This window comes from Ambystoma mexicanum, chromosome 5p (genome assembly GCF_040938575.1).
Source record: "Ambystoma mexicanum isolate Mex_15411 chromosome 5p, UKY_AmexF1_1, whole genome shotgun sequence".
Lineage (NCBI taxonomy): Eukaryota > Metazoa > Chordata > Amphibia > Caudata > Ambystomatidae > Ambystoma > Ambystoma mexicanum.
This window is the reverse complement of record NC_090930.1, coordinates 306190588-306207368: the sequence shown is the minus strand read 5'-3', so window position 1 is coordinate 306207368 and position 16781 is coordinate 306190588. Positions and strand designations below refer to the sequence as shown.

Below are 16781 nucleotides of genomic sequence, written 5' to 3'. Positions count from 1 at the left end.
CAACAAAACAAACGGCATGAACGGACACAGTGGATGGGCACTCACAATGCACTCCACCCTTCTGCATACATTGGGTGATGGCATGCAAAACAGGCCATGAGCATATACTGGTCGCATTGTGTGAATCAATTAGTGCATTTAGAAGTGGTCCAAAGTAACAGTTGGATGCAAGCCATGGTGGCACATCATGTTCTTGATCAGACGTCATGACTGACACATACATTCTCGCCTACATACAGGTGATGCAGGCTATCCCCTGAAGAGGTGGCTCCTTACACCAGTCCGGAACCCGCAGAACCAGCACGAGGAGGACTTCAACCGTGCACATACACGTACCCGTGTGGTCATTGAGCAGACATTCGGCCTATTGAAGGCACGGTTCCGATGCCTCAGCAGGTCTGGTGGGGGCACTCCTGTACCGCCATGAGAAGGTGGCAAAGATGGTCATGGATTGTGTCATGCTACACAATATGTGCGTCAGACGAAATGTGCCCCTGCCCCCTGACGCAGAACTGCAACCACCTGACGAGGATGAGGATGAGGAGGGTGCAGATGGGGCCGCACCTCATGGAGGAGGCGATGCACAGGAAGGGCGTGAAATGCCTCAAAATATCATCGACCAATGCTTCTAGCACACACGGCTGGTGTGTATCACATGGAGACGGCACTTGGGGCACTGTGTGTCTCTGGGACATGCACACTGTGGACTGTACACCAATAAAGCACACATATGCAATGAAAATGTCCACACATTTGATTTCGGAAAAAGTGTATTTTAATCATAAATTGTTGTGACACATCCCCTCCCTCCTCCCCCCCGCACACCCCAACACACCCTCTCCACCCTCCCCCCTGCACACCCCAACACACCCCCTCCCCCCTGCAAACCCCAACACACCCCCTCCCCCCTCCACACCCCCTGTGAGTGTCTACAGATGCCTGTAACAGTGGGCACAGGCTATTACAAGCCCCCTCTCCCGGCCCCCGGGGCACCCCTGCCTGTGGAGCGCAGGTTCCGTCCTGAACGTCGGCGGTGGCTGCTCCGGGCAGAACTGGCAGCGGAGGATGTCCCTGCCTGCTCCCGTGCATACATGGCCTGTAGGGTGTGGGAGAGCTCTGAGAGCACACGGCGTACCCCGGCAAGTTCGCCACAAATGTCCCTTGACGTGGACTGCATTGCATCCCTCAGGGTGTCAGTGCTCCGCGCAATTTCGGCCTTTAGGGTCTCCGTAGCCTGTTCGATGGCTGCCCAACCCCCACACATTCCGCAGCATGCTCGGTGAGTAGCGTGAACAGCTGTTGCTGCCATTCAATGATGTCCTCAGGGGACTGTTGCCCCTGCTGGGCAATGCCCATTGCCGGTGGTGTGATGGAGGGGCTGCTCCCCTCCTGTGGACTTAGAGCTAGGCATGGGGTAGATGGCCACTCCTCTTCCTCTGTGTGCCCCTGTGTGGGATCCTCATGGGGGCTGGCATGGGACAAACAGGGGGAATGTGGAAGGTCAGTGGGGCGTCTGACGTCGTGCTCCTCAATGTCGGAGTCAGAGCATGCTGCAATGGCAGCTGATTCTCCAATGGTACTACTGGCCGCAAAACCGGTGCCTTCTGTGGCAGGCAGTGTTGGAACAGGTGGTGCTGCTGCTGCTGGCCTGCTGCCTACTGGGGTGCTTGCCGTTGGGCCGTCCTGTTTGCTGGCAGTGGATTGTGCTTGCTGTGGGGTCTGGCTCACTGCAGCTGAGGTTGAGGGTGCGTGAATGGTCGTCTTGGCCTTCTTGGCTTTTATTGTCGCAGGGGTGTCCTCGTCCTCGGGGTGTGATTCTGAGCCTGTGGTGGAGCAAAGGAGGGAGAGCGTTATTGATGGGTCTGCGGATATTGGAATGACAATGATTGACATGATTTTGGTCAGTAGATGAGGCACATTTGAGCCAGGGGCATGCAGGTTGTCTCCTTTTTGTGTGGAATGAGGATGGGGGTATGTGGGTGCCGGCAGTTAGGGTGTGCATGCTACATGTATACAGGGTGGAGCTCGCATGTGGCTGTGGGCAGTGTCCAGCTAATGTGTTGCATTTACACTCTAGGGCAACCTTGTGCTACACATGAATAGAATTCAGTGACTATGGCATGTCTTGATTTGAGGCACCTACCTTCATCACCTGATGTCGGTACTCCTCTTTCCATCCCTCCGACGCCTTCGATGCCTTCCATGCCTATCGTGCTGGCACATATTTCCTCCCACGGTTGGAGTTTCAGTGGGGATTCAAAACCTCCACCGGTAGCCAGGGCAAGGTTGCGGTTGGCGGAGATGATGCTTCTTACTCGTAGCCTAAGGTCATCCCACCGCTTCCTGCACTGCTGTGGGGTGCGGGGTACGGTCCCCACCGCGCTGACACGCTCTGCCACCAGGGCCCATATGACCTTCTTTTTGGCTATCGCCGGCCTGGTCATTTGCGTAGCAAAAACTACGGCTGCATTGTCTTGTAGAGTCTCAGCGAGCATGCTCAGTTCCTCCCGGGAGAATCTGTCCTGGCGCTGGCGATCGCATGCCTTCTTGACAACTTTGGGCATTTTCGGGTGGTTAAGTGGGTGGGTGATGGGTTGGGACAGGTGTCAGGGTTGGGTCTGGTGTTGTTGGGAAGGATGGCAATGGATTGTGTTTTTAAAGATGGCCGCCGTGCTGTTTCCCGTTCCGCCGCGATGACGCTATTTCCGGTTCCACTATTTCCGGTGACCGCTGATTACGGTGGTGAGGTTGTCGACACTCTCGGGGTCGAAGCCTTCGGCGCCCTCAACTCCTTCAGGGAATTAAAATGTTCCATTGGAGTACCCCGATGTGGTGGATCCTCATAGGAAGGCTACAGTGAAGTCTGTGAGTCCTGTATTGGACTCCAGGCCCTCTTTTGTCCCCAGGCCAGGGTTTCAACTCCCTCTGGACGACATATATGAAGAGGAAGAAAGGTCTGATTTTGAGGACCCTGGTGAACTGGATGTGGCTCCAATATTTTCTGGAGACAGTCAGTTGGAGGAGTTGAGGCAAACCCTCCATGATGCTAGTGGGTTGGACACTTCTCCGGAAGTGGAATTTGGTAGGCCTGAGCCTGGGGCTCATGCTGAGTCTTCTTACAGGAGGCTCATGGCTAGGGTCTCGGAGTATCTGGGCTGGTCCAGTCCTCCTGAAGACTTTGTGCAGGAGGATCTAACAGACATCTTAGATCAAGGTCTGTCCTCTGACCCGGTGTTACCATTTCATCTCAATTTACAGAAAAGGGTGGCAGCTGCTTGGCAGTCACCGGAATCTCTTCCGGCTGCAAATAAATCTTTGACAAAAAAGTACTGCCCTTCCATTAGCGACCCCAGCTATTTATCCACTCACCCCCACTCCAGAGAGTTTGGTGTTTCAGGCGGCCACGGCCACCTCGAGGCAGGTGGCGTACCCTACCATCCCTCCTGATAGGGATGACAAATGCTTCGACGGTTGGCCTCGGAAGGTATTTTCTGCGGGGAGCATGGCATTGAAATTGGCCAACTCTTCTTTTGCCTTAGCAAAGTTCTCGCACATTCTGTGGAACTGTTTCTTTAACGGCTGAGCATATTCCAGAGGTCGAAGAAAGGGATGGCATCCTGGCTCTCGTGAAGGGCGGCAAGGATGCCATGTGCGAATCCCTTCAGTCGGGTTTGGATACGGCCGACAGTGTTAGCCGGTCCATGGTTGCGAGCACTGTTATACACAGATTTGCCTGGTTGCGGAAGTCTGGTTTTGCTCCGGATGTGCAAAGCCGTCTTCTGAACATGCCCTTTGATGGCGCACATTTATTTGGCAACAAGGCTGACAAGAGCCTTGAGAGGTTGCAGACCTCGAAGGCTGCGGCAAAACTTTAAGCGTAGCCGTGCGTCAACCTCCGTCATTTCGTCTTAGGGGACAGCAGTGGAGGGGAGGTTATTTTCGTTACTACTGCTCCTTTGGTAGAACGAGAGGGGCCACCAGTCAAAGGGGCCAGTGAAAAAGTATCTGTGGTGGTCGGGGAAATAGAGCTGCCAAAGCCGCTCAGGCAGCTGCCTATTTGCCTTCAGGCACTTCCAAACAGTCATTAGGCCATGTCCCATGGTTTGCCGGTTGGGGGTAGACTGTCTCAGCATCTCAAAGAACGGAGAGCCATTACTTAAGATGCGTGGGTTCTGGATACCATAGCCCATGGCTACTGTCTTCCCTTCCTAAAGCGGCCTCGCGACAATCCACCGGGGAAACTCTCTTTAAAGCTTACAGGTCCGCTCCTTGCACAGGAAATCTTGACCCTGCTGGAGAAAGGTGCTATAGAACTGGTGCCTGTAGCGGAGAGGAACACGGGATGGTATTTCCCTTATTTTTTGATCCCCAAGAAAGACGGGGGATTGAGACCCATCCTGGACTTGCATTGGTTGAACAAACTTCTCAGGAAGGGCAAGTTCAAGATGGTTACTCTTTCTCAAGTCCTCCAGGTCCTTCAACTTCAGGATTGGTTGGTGTCTCTGGACCTACAGGATGCTTACTTTCAAGTGCCGATTCATCCCAAGCACAGAAAGTACCCGAGGTTTGCGGTTGGAGACTCGCACTTTTAGTTTCGGGTCCTGCCATTTCGATTGACCTCCGCCCGAGGGTCTTCACCAAGCTAATGGTGGTGGTGGTGGCAGCATTCCTCAGGCGAGGGGTGGGGGGGAGGATTCACCTCTACCCCTACCTGGACGACTGGCTGAACCGGGCGCGCTCTACCGAGCAAACATTGGATCACCTTGGTCTCACCTGCCGCTCCCTCCACAGGCTGGGCTTCTCCCTCAATTTCAAGAAGTCGCATCCGACCCCTTCCCAACAGTTCCAGTACATCGGGGCTGTGTTAGACGTGTCCTTGGGGGAAGTGCTCGCCTCCCAAGGTGAGGGCTCATCACATTGTGCAGATGGTGGACAAGTTTCAACATGCCCAGAGTTTCAAATTCTTAAGGTTTCTCTGCCTCATGGCATCTTGCATTTTTCTGGTGCCAGAGGCCGGGCTGAGGATGAGATCCCTGCAGTGGGTCCTCAAGATGCAGTGGTCGCAGTTCTCAGGCAAGATGTCAGATCCATTTCTTAAAGGACTGACTAATGTGTTCCCGCCGTCCCCTTTCCAGGTGCCTGTTTGGGATTTAAATTTGGTTTTGAAATTTCACATGGGTGCTCCGTTAGAACCTTTGCACTCTTGTCCTTTGAGATTGTCCTTGAAGACTGGGTTCTTGGTTGTGGTTCTGCTCGCAGAGTGAGTGAATTGCAGGCACTTTCCTCTAAGCCACCCTTTACTGTGTTTCTCAAGGACATGGTTGTGCTGCGTGTATGTCCTTCCTTTCTACCTAAGGTAGTATCTGAATTTCATTTGAGTCAGAAAGTGGTTCTCCCATCTTTCTATCCTCCTCATCCTGGTAAGGAAGAGGAGCGACTGCATCGGTTGGATCCTAGGAGAGCTCTGAGCTTTTACATTTCTAGGATGTCCAGGGTCAGAGTGGACGATCAACTCTTTGTAGGATATGCTTGACACTGATTGATTGGGCCAGGCTGTTACCAAACAGACCTTGTCCAGGTGGATTATGCTCACTATTACGGAGTGTTAACGATTGGTGGGTAAGAATCCTCCTGAAGTGTTACGAGCTCATTCCACTAGGGGCGTGGCTACTTCCACCGCCTTCCAGCGGGGTGCTCCTATTAGGAATATTTGTGATGCCGCTACATGGGCTTCACTTCACACCTTTGTTAAGCATTGTTCCCTAGATACAATCCATGATCAGGATATGGCCTTTGGTAAGGCGGTTCATTATTCTGCAATCTGATTGGGTACTCTAAATTCTTTTCCCTCCTCCATTTACTGGTACTGCTTTGGGAGTCTGTCAAAGATGTATAATACGTTGGAGGACACAATCCATTTGAAGAACAAGTTACTTACCAACTGGTAACTTTCTTTCGACTGGATGTTCCCCCAACGTATTCCATATCTCCCTCCCAGCCTGCCCCTCTGGAGAATTTCCTGTGCGATTGCAGCTTCCGTTTCCGCAAGGCTATGTGCAGTCAAGCGGGCATGAGACTGGTGCCACATGTTCTGAGGGAAAAAACTTAAACTGGGGCTACGGGTGCCATGCGTCCTATTTATACCATCCGGTGACATCGCCCTTGACGGAGGCCTTTGAGGGACATCGACCCGACGTCATCGACGCAGGACACCCCCTGCTGAAAATGCTTCCGAAGTGCACAGCTGTGGACATTACATGTCAAAGATGTAGAATACGTTGGAGGAACATCCGGTCGAAAGAACATTACCAGTTGGTAAGTAACTTGTTCTTCAGAAGTTCTTTCGTGAGAAAGTCTCTCTTAGTCAGACCAGGATTCTTTCCTAAGGTTGTTTCAGATTTTCACCTGTCCCAGTCTATTGATTTACCTGTCTTTTACCCTGCTCGACATCCCTCGAAAGAGGAAGAGCGGTTCCACCGCCTTGACCCCAAGAGAGAATTAAGCTTCAATGTTGCTCGCATATCCGAGCTTAGGAAATCGGACCAATTGTGTGTGGCCCACTCCTTGTCTAGAAAGGATCTGGCCATCACTAAACAAACCATGTCACAGATTATTTTGTGCATATCCGAGTTTTACCATTCGGCAGGCAAGGAGCTTCCAGGAGGCATCATGGCACACTTAACCAGAGGGGTTTCGGCCTCTACAGCCCTCCAGAGAGGGTTTCCAATTAGGGATATATGCAGAGCAGCCACTTGGTCGTCCTTACATCCATTCACCAAGCACTATGCCTTGGATGCTGCACGGGGAGTTGATGCAAAGTTTGGTAGGGCGGTTCTACATAATCTACTGGTTTCAATCTTTCTGCCTCTGTTATCCTTACTGCTTGGGGAGTCCATCATGATGTGGAATCTGCGGGAGAAGAATCCATAGAAAGATTATTACGGTGAATAATCTCTCCATCATCCGCATACAGCAATAGTTTTCTGCATATGGAAACATGACATTTTATATAAGGCCTTTACTAAAGATTTCAACATGCCTCAACACCTCATTCAATACCACAAAGAGAAAGCCTCATTTGACACTTTCAATTGCCCTTTTTCATCCACAGATCATTTGCTCCAATAATGATGAAAGTTGGGTGTCCAATGGTGCCCATCAATAACTCTTGTTTAATGCCGGTGGACCAGCTCTGGACAAATCTTTTCCAGCTGTTCCGACAAACAGTTCATCAAAATATTGGCATCTGTGTTTATTAGGGAAATTGGTCTATACAAGCTGCACAACTCTGGGTCTATACAAGCAGTCCTTCCCTTTTTTTAGTTAGAGTACTGTAGGGACGTTGTATATACACAGCGGGGTGTGGTATTTTCCAGGGCTTCATTAAGTAATTGCTCATTTGTGAGTTAATTTTTATATTTATTTTGAGTCCTTTGTGTGGCCAACCCTTCCCTTATTCAGGCTCTGAATTTCCCACTCATCCTCCACCAGGGTAGGAAAATAAAGGTATTCATATTCAATTACCCCATTTTGGGGAGATCACCCATCTAAGAAGGCATCTGGAGACGAGCAATCCAGTGGCGGGGACACCACTGTGTAGGTTTTTATAACGGTGAACAAAAGCCAAATTAATATCCATGTCATCGGACAATAAAGACCCACTGTGTCTGTGTAATTATGGTCTTGGATGCTGCATTGCATGCAACTGGAAATTCCTGCTTTTATTTCCAAAATTAAAATAACGTATGCACAGTTTTGTCTGGTAATATGTTAAATTCATGTAGTCTTTGAATGAATTCCTATAATAATCAATTTGATGCGCTCTGTTGATATTAATCATTGCTTTATCTCACTCGTTTTCCATTGTTATTCTCAATCTGTCGTGCCTAGCTGTTTCCATCACACTTTTTGGGCCTGCTGTGCTCTAACTGGAAGGCAATCTTGGTGGCCTAGTCTTCACCAGGACAACAGTGCTATGTCTTCCAAAAGGGCGGGCGCAGCACTTTTAGATCGAAGGAATCCAACAGCTGCCACATCACAATGCTTCAGGATCCCTGGGATAGATATGTAATTATTCAGAAATTCCCCCACTTGAATTGCCGTCAGCCAGTCTCCCTTATTTTTGTCTCTTGTCTCCCTTTCCATCCCTGCCTCTTGGATCCCCGTCCTTCCATCTTCAATTGCTGCATGTTCACCAGGAATTCGCTGGAAACATCTTGCTCCTCCCGACCGATCAGGATAATCCATTTTGATTACTGAAGGTGGTGCAAGCATTCTCTGCCTGCCGTTTTTAAAGTATAAATCTGTGGTACTAATTTAATTGTTATTATTGCTCCCTTTCCCCAAACATTCTTATTTGTTTTAGGCTTTTGATTATTCAGCAGTGTTCTGCTTGGATACTTTCCTGATCCACTTATTGTGGAAGAGGGAGTCTTTCCTCACCTGCTGCTGCGAGTGTGGTCACGTGATTCAACCCGCTAGCATAAAGGTGCAGGCAGGCAAGACGGAGCAGCAGGCGCTCCAAATGCATGCAAAAGGGAAGCCTGTCTGTGCTCGACCGGGCCTTGGATGGGCCGTTGTCTGCGGTCAGTTTATTTGTTTCTTCTAAAAATGTGGAGGGCCCATACACACGTGATATGCTACGTAATCTTGTTCCTGCAGCTACGGCACTACCACTGGGCATATCCCCGCCCTTTCTTCCAATTTCACCCATTTCTGTTCAATCATGCTATTTACATTTTTTCTCTCAAATGCTTGTTCACTTGTGGCGCATACAGCTCCATATCATGACCCGATTGTCGATCATTCACCTGACCAATTATGTGTCATGGAAACCTAGTTTACAGACTCCTCTGGTCCGGACATAGTGTGTCCAGGGGCAGGAGGGGTTTTGGTGGAAGGTCGGGGCATCGCAATTGTTCAAAAATCCCAGTTGGAGCTGTCTGTTCTTCCACCGACACATGAAGTTCTGCTAGTTCATTGCCCTTTGTCAACTAATATTGTGCTGCATATGTTAGTAGTTTATCATCCACCGCTATATAACTCCCTCTTTGGGACCCTATTTATGGATTTAGTGCCAGACTTGCATCATACATTTCCCAGCCTGTTAATTGTCGGTGTCTTCAACTTGTGTTTTAATCACCAGACTGAGCCATCTTTAACCCTTTATTTGACAGCATGGGGGATTTTGGCAATACATATAGTCCATGAGTCAACACATCAACGAGGCAATGTTCTTGACCTCGTTTTTTTCAACTACTTTGCTAGTGGTGATTCATCCCGTATTTCCCATCACCTAGTCGGACCACTTTGTAGTCCCTTTCTTTTCCCAAGCATTGTTGGTTTGTCCAGTATCCACCTCATTGGAGGACCCTAGACGTAACTGGCATTGAGTAAGGAAGATATGGCTTCCCAATTTACGGCCAAGTGCAATACCGTCCAGACAACTGACTTATCTACACTCTTACGAACAGCCACCCTATGTACTGAGGAGTTGGTTCCGATCCATTTGGTAAAAACTCGTAATCGTCCAACACAACCCTGGTTCTCAGATGATTTTAGGGCTCTGCAGTTAAAGTGCAGACAGGCTGAGCGTAAGTGGCACCTGTGTTATCTTCCTGGTGACAGTCTGACTTTTCTTGCAACCTCCCTGGTTTACCGTAGCTCTGTCCGTAAAGACAAATGTTCCTTCTTTCAGGAGAGGGTCGAAAGTGCTTTAAATCAACCAAAGGAATTGTTCTCCCTGGTACGCTCGCTCTCATCCTCTGACAACTCGTCTTCAAATGTGGTTCCCTTGCAGGTTCTCTTTGATTCTTTCCTCCTTTTTTTGTTTTGAAAAATAATGGACATTTGGGCAAGTATATCTGCCACAGTGCTCTCAGAGAATACTCTCAGTAAACCTTTGCCCGTGCTTGGTCTTCTTTTCCTGTTTTTTCAGATGAAGACATTCTCCGAGCCACTATGAAACCCAAATCTGCATCTCCTGTGGACTGTTGAATATCTGCAAGTAAATCATGCCTGACTGTTGCTTCGGTCATCAAGGCGGTGAATGGTTACTGTACTTCAGGTATGAATCCTATGGTACTGAACCAGGCACTGGTGGTTCCTCTTCTTAAAAAACCTTTTCTGGACCCCTCGATGCCAGCCAATTTCCAACCTGTCTCTCTCCTCTTTCCCCATGAAACTTCGTGAGTTTTTAATCTCTCCTTTACTAAGCCAAATGTTGACACAAACATTTTTTTTAGTCCTTTTCAGTCTGGCCTTCGTCCAGGCCGGGGTAAAGAGTGTGTTCATGTCTCAACTCTGGATGACCTGGTGCGGATGTCCGTTAAGGGTGAAGTGTGGGAGCTAGTCTTATTAGATCTATCAGCACCGTTCGATACAATTAAACACCACACCCTGTTGGACTGCTTCGCCCAAGTTGGCATCCCTGGCTCAGTGCTGGCATGGCTCTCTTCCTTTCTGTCAGATAGGGTTCAAATACTCTTTTCCCATTCTGTCCGGTCTCTGTACCGCCGATTTGTGCGGTCCCTCTAGGCTTGGCTTTATCCCCCATTTTCTTCAATGTTTACATGCATCTTCTGGTGGGCCTTATCCACTGCCACGGCTCCCGGTGCTACTCCCAGTGCTCCAGATAAGATTTTGACGTGGGAGTATTTTACTCCCCATTTTTAAACTTTGAGAGTAAATGTGATTTTTAGAGAGTAAAAATGACTTTTCTCCTTTGTAAGAGAGTAAACTGCATCCGACATCCAGCTGACGTGTGCAAAAACTGTATGGAAATCGTTACTATGCGGCAGCTTTCTGCATTGTGACAGAATACACCTTTCATTATTTCTCTATGGTATGGCCATTTTGTCTCTCCTGTATATATTTAAATGTTTATAAAACAAAAACCTAGCCAATTACATAGTAAAGCAAGCATGATTTGTATTGTGTATTTTGAGGTTCGATAACAGAATTATCTTTTGATGTTTAATGAAAGTCCTTGTTTCCTGGAGCTATTACTACCTAATGGTAAGCCAATGTTATGATGCAACAGTGCAGAGAGGCAAGGACTCCAATGCTAAATTCTATACCTAATCTCATGGTCAAATGGTTAATTATATAGCGCTTTTGGCAAAGCGCTGTACATAGAACATATTGATCCCAATTATCATCAAACCGAAGTCGTTACTCCTTTATCAAACTAGAAAGATGAAAGGCTGAGTTTGCTGTGCTGGGATTCGAACTTGCAACCTACAGATCACGCACAGATCACAGCAAAGAGTGCTGAACCGGCTGAGCCATCTTATTGGCTAACATCCTTCAGAGGTTAGTTAACTGAGTATTGGCTGAGATATAAAGATCACAGTGGCTAGATGTTGGACGAACCATGTATGAAGCGCTACAGAAAGTTAAATACCTATCTGGATTATCATAGGGACATGTTTTGTTAACTTTCTATTTTTTGCTTGTTTTTGAACAGCGCTTGCGCTTCCTGGAGAGTCAGGTTTTGGATGTTTTAATTGTAGTCTTGAAGATTTGAGAGGCTAGAACACCTCCGATTGGTGTAATGACAATCACACTTGAACAAAGACTCTGCTGCCTCTGACCATTTATAATAATGTACACCATTAACTGCAAGGTTGAACGGATGTAAACTAGACTGTGCACATTCATCATTTTACACACTGTTTTTATAATTGGAGTGTAATTTAAATTATAAGTGTAAAAATGATCTGCCTCCGCATGGTTATGCACCCAGCACAGGAATACAATTGTGCAATAGTGGTTTGCTTTCACTGGTAAAAAAAGCATAATTTGTTACAAAATATTAATTCTCAATTGCAACTTAGTTTTCCATCTTATTAATTTTACAATCCTAAAATGCTAGGAAAACATGCGCAGTGCTTCTGTTTGCTCCACGAGCAGCATCCCAGCAGAAGCTTAATGGAAATAAACCAATCCTTCTATCACAGTGCGCAGTTTCTTTTTTTGAAAGGCTTCAGAAAAATGCATTCTGTTTCAGAGGCGTTTTATCCATGGCTTAGAATTGCATCCATGTAGATAAAAATCAAAATAAGCCTTCTGGTTTCTGTCAAGTTACCTGACCTTTGCACTGCCCTCTGCTCTAAACTTGTGTGTAAATGTACACAGAAAAATAAAGCTGTCGTATTTACAAGATTTCCATGTGTAAAAAGGCCTGGTACACACCTTATCTGGAGGCCTGCATACATCTATGCAGAAGAGACACAGATTCTAGTCCAACTGAATCTTCTGCATCCTGACACGTCATCTCAGTTCAGGAGTTGCATGGAGGCCGTGGGGTGGTAGATGGGTTCTAACTGGCTTAGATTGAATGGGTTACTTCTACAAAGGTAATCTCCCTCAATTTTTGTTTAAGGGGGGTCAGTATCTCAGAACGGGAGAATAAAAATAGATGCACTATACAGGGATGAGACAACCGACTACCCCGCTCAATGTCCATGCAGGCTAGGCTTGGTGTTATATGATATTATCTTAATTGTTAGTTCACACCTTACAATTGGGTGAGACAATCAAATGTTAGTCTAAATACTATCTTATGTGACTAATGCCACACACTCTTGAAAGAAAAATAACCATATTGCTTTTGTACACTCAAAAATACACTAAACAATCATTCATAAATGAGTCCATGCAAATTTTTTTTATTTTAAGACCAATTTAAAAAAGTTAAAAAAGAGAGAGAGCAAGATAACACATGTATATAACAAATCAACAATACATGATCTTCTCAGTCTATTCTTAAAAACAGTATCATCTGTGAAGGGTTAGTTGGATTAATGAAAAACTGACTAAATTCACTTAAGCAGTATTAAGATACAAGACTTCATAAATTTGTGAGTCTGTTGTCAGGTGTCGACATGTTTCGGCCCTTCTGGGGATTAAAACACTATATCTAGTGTCTTGTTAGGCAGAATCCTGTGCAGTGCCCTTAGGGATCACTACACACAATTAAGACTACAGGTGGTGATACAAGTTTTACCTTTGGTACAAGCCTGTACTACTATGTCATAGTGGTAGCAGTGGCGGAGCAGCCAGGTTTATCTCAAGAGTATATGAGCAGTAGCAGAGATTACACAAAGGGACCACAATTACTGTGACTCAAGCAAACACTGACTCAAGGTTTCAGGTAGAAAAATATAAGAACATTTATTTTTAAACCACTCGTTATAAACACAACACTTCTATTAAACTTCAATAAAAACCACATGTTAAATATACTACAACTAACCAATTCACTTTGTACAGTAAGCCTCAAGGTAAGTACCCTGTGTTGGAATGAACCGGTGTTAGGCACAAAAACACGTTACCGCGGATATGAATGCGATCACTTTTTGACAGTTCAGTCTACTAAACAAATACATATCCGTGACATGAATTGCTACCGGGGCAAAAACACACTTAGCACCTGAGATACCCAGAGGGAGTTGGAGGTAAAAATCACAGGCAATAGTTTGGTTAGGCAGGCAGAATCAAGAAACACTCAGAGACAGGAGTTCAAAAGTCAAAGGGCCAAAGCCAGGGTCGAATGACACCGGGGCCAGTTGCCAAAGATCTCACGGTCTAACAATTCACGATTCAACGGAGCCAAAAGTACTTCGATATTGTCAATGTTTGGAAGCAAAAGTTATAAGAAGGAGGGAAGACAAGGGCAAGCCTTGGAAATGAAGAAAAAGGGATTCACCCAGTTTCCTCAACAGAACACAGTACCTTGTTCCAATGGTCCAGCTGGTGCCCTGGCAGTTGTTCCTGTTGGTTTCCCACAGACCCACGATTCCTGGAGCTTCGTCGAGAAGGTCGTCTAAAGGGGGTCTGCACCACACCACACAGGTATGAGGCCGGCAGCAGCGACACGAAATAAAAGGTGCGCTCCTTAAAAAAAGGAGAGGCTCTTCAGGTGGCTATCCGGACCACTACAGCAGGGTGCAGCGATTTCGACCACAGAAGAGGATCCTCTGGCTGTAGAAGATGAGCTGATTATCCCCACCAAGCGCAAGGGAAGAAGACTCCGGACTGGATCTTCTCTGAGTCGTTGAAGGGCAGATAGCTCAGGACTGCAGCAGGGCTTCACCGGGACGGGGTTGTTGCAGCAGCTGTCGTTCTCTCCGCTTCTCTTCGGTTCCTTGTAGTTCCAGTGGTGACTCTCTGACTTCTAGCCCAAGAGACCTGCCTTTTGTGCGAAAAACCCCCGTTCACGCATCCTGGCTGTCAATCACCCAGCAGGGGTGTTGTCCAGCCCGGACAACTACCTTGGCCAATCATGACAAAGTGCGACTTGGGTTTTTTTAGGATACCCTGTGCAGGGGAGACTACACCCCTCCCTCACATTCAGCCCACCTAGACACCCAAAAGACACTGAACAAAGAAGGCGAACCTAGTTTGCCGCGCAAAGTAAAACACAAGAAGGACTTTAACAAAAAGAAATGGCGAATAAACCCAACCGGAGCCAAAAGAAAGATGATTTGGTCAAGCGGGTTTATGTTCGAGGCTAAATTAATAGCCAAGAACAGTACCACGTTTAATATAATCGTGGTAGAAAAGTTAGGGTAGATACCACTGCCACCAGCCAAGTCTAAATGTTAAGAGCGAAACAATGCTCTAGGAGGTACAGATAAAAAGGGATACTCTTTCCAGTACACCATGGAAGATGGGGGTACTGGATCTGTGGTAGATAGACTAAGTAAAGTTAATGGTAACTTTGCCCTTTTATGGGGGACAGTAGTTGCCTCAGAAATGGAGTCGAGGGAAGTCTCAAAGACAGCCCTGTGCCACGGCACGAAGGTGCTGTGTGACACACACAAAGAAGGGGGCTACTGAAGTGGTGTACTTCAGAGTCCACAATCACAAAAAATAGATGGAAACACATAGCAAAACACAGGTAAGAGTGGGGGAAAAGCTCTCACTCCTACCAGGTGGAATAAAATAAACTCCAGAAGTCCAGCCAAGCTGCTGGGGGACTTGCTAGGTGAGGGAAATTAGCCATAAATGAGAATTCTCCCTAACCTGTCTCTACACCCAATAATTTTTCACGGCCTTCTTCAGGACAGACTATTTCTTTTAGATGTGATGGAAAAAACTATTTCATATACCCCATGACAGGTTTACAAAAATCTTAAAACAAACAGACAAAGTTATAAATGACAATGGTTCGATCATTCAAAAGACTTACATTTGTGCAAAATACATCATACTCTTATTCATAATCGAGCAATTTTTACATATATTTTATCCAAAAATTGTTCAAGAGTGATGTCTTTCTAGACAATATGTTGCACTTCTGCCCCATTCGGGCATATCAATCAGTGTCACCAAACCTTTACTTACATCCTGAATGGACATGAGCTCAAAGAACGGCTCAATCATAGCCGTGACAGGTCATTGTTCTTATCACCGGGTATTCACAGATCAACCCTGGTTCATTCACAAATCCCAGACTGTATTGGGAACCTGTATTATATAACAAACAAGGAATAAATAACCTTATTTTATATTTTTTTAAACAGCATTAAAGCTTATTAGTGGCTATTATAATGGCCACTCAATCCTGATTCTTTATTTACCACGATCAATTGTTTTTGGAGCATTAATGCTTATTTATAACTGTACTCAATCTCAATGTTATACCACCTGTCATAGTGGTTGAAATCAAAGTTCAACAACGTTTTTAATATCAGTCACCCACAATCAATAACTCACTTTGGTCCTGCTTGATGTTGGCATCTGTGAACCAGCAGCGCTATGTATTGAACTTCAATCATTCACAGGTGGCAGCCCTTTGGAACGCCAAATAATCACGTGTCAGGGTCCGCCTCGAAAAATGTGCCTACGAAATCACAACAAAGCAGAGCCTTAAAAAAATTCTGCTATGTGCTATTTAAATGCAATATTGCAGAGAAAGTTTTAGTGAAGCGCAGCGGCAAAATAGCCCCGCTTTCCAGGGGACACCACATATTGCAAAAACGCTCCGCGAAGCCACTACTTTTCAACCCTTCCCCTCAACAAAAGTGAAACACCCTTAACTAGTGCGCCTGCATAGTGGTGGACAAACACACCACATCACATTACTTGATCACAAAAGAGCCTTGGCCGACCAAAAGAGCTTGTGCTGCATGGACAGCTTACCTTGTTATTACGATCCCTTCGGCAACACCAAGAGAAACGCACCCGATCGGTCGCGTCTTATCGGTCGAGTGCCGCTTGAGTCACAGCTGGTCATTTTAATATAATCTCAACGGTCACGTGATCAGTCACGTGAGCGAAAAAAGGTTCCCAAATTTTAAAAAGGCAGCGATCCGTTTTGTCATAAAGAGCACAAAACCATGGAAAAATAGTGTGAGTGCGGTGCAATGAGATAATCCTTGCTTGTGCGCAAGTACACTCGCTAGTTAGTGTCATGGAGGGCACAAAAAACATAAAAAACATAAAACATAGAGAGCCGCCAGGGGGCGCTGAGATGTGTTGAAGTATCTCGGCCAGTCTATGTCCCAGGGTGCCAAATAATTGAAAATTGAGCCCCCAACCACTGTGTGGACGGATTTTGACCCCCCCTGTAGCGGGCTGAGCCTTCGGTGCAGGCGTGGAGTGCGGTCCCGGAGTCTGGCGGGGCCGTGAGGCCGGAGTTTGGCTGCAGTGGCGTCCTCAGCGGGAGAAACGTGTTTGGCTGCCCGCCGGGCAGGCAGCGCTGGGACAGGCTGGCCTGCAGTGGGGGAGGGGCATGAACCTGCTTCTAGCCCAGAGCTTATTGCCGACGTGGC

The 16781-nt window shown here is 46.9% G+C and overlaps 1 protein-coding gene across 6 annotated transcripts in view; it reads left to right on the top strand.

Annotated features, from left to right (window-relative positions):
- The window catches only part of MTMR1 (myotubularin related protein 1), a 1542631-nt gene that overhangs the window by 810011 nt on the left and 715839 nt on the right, over window positions 1–16781 (top strand). The gene's annotated exons all lie outside the window — the stretch shown is intronic.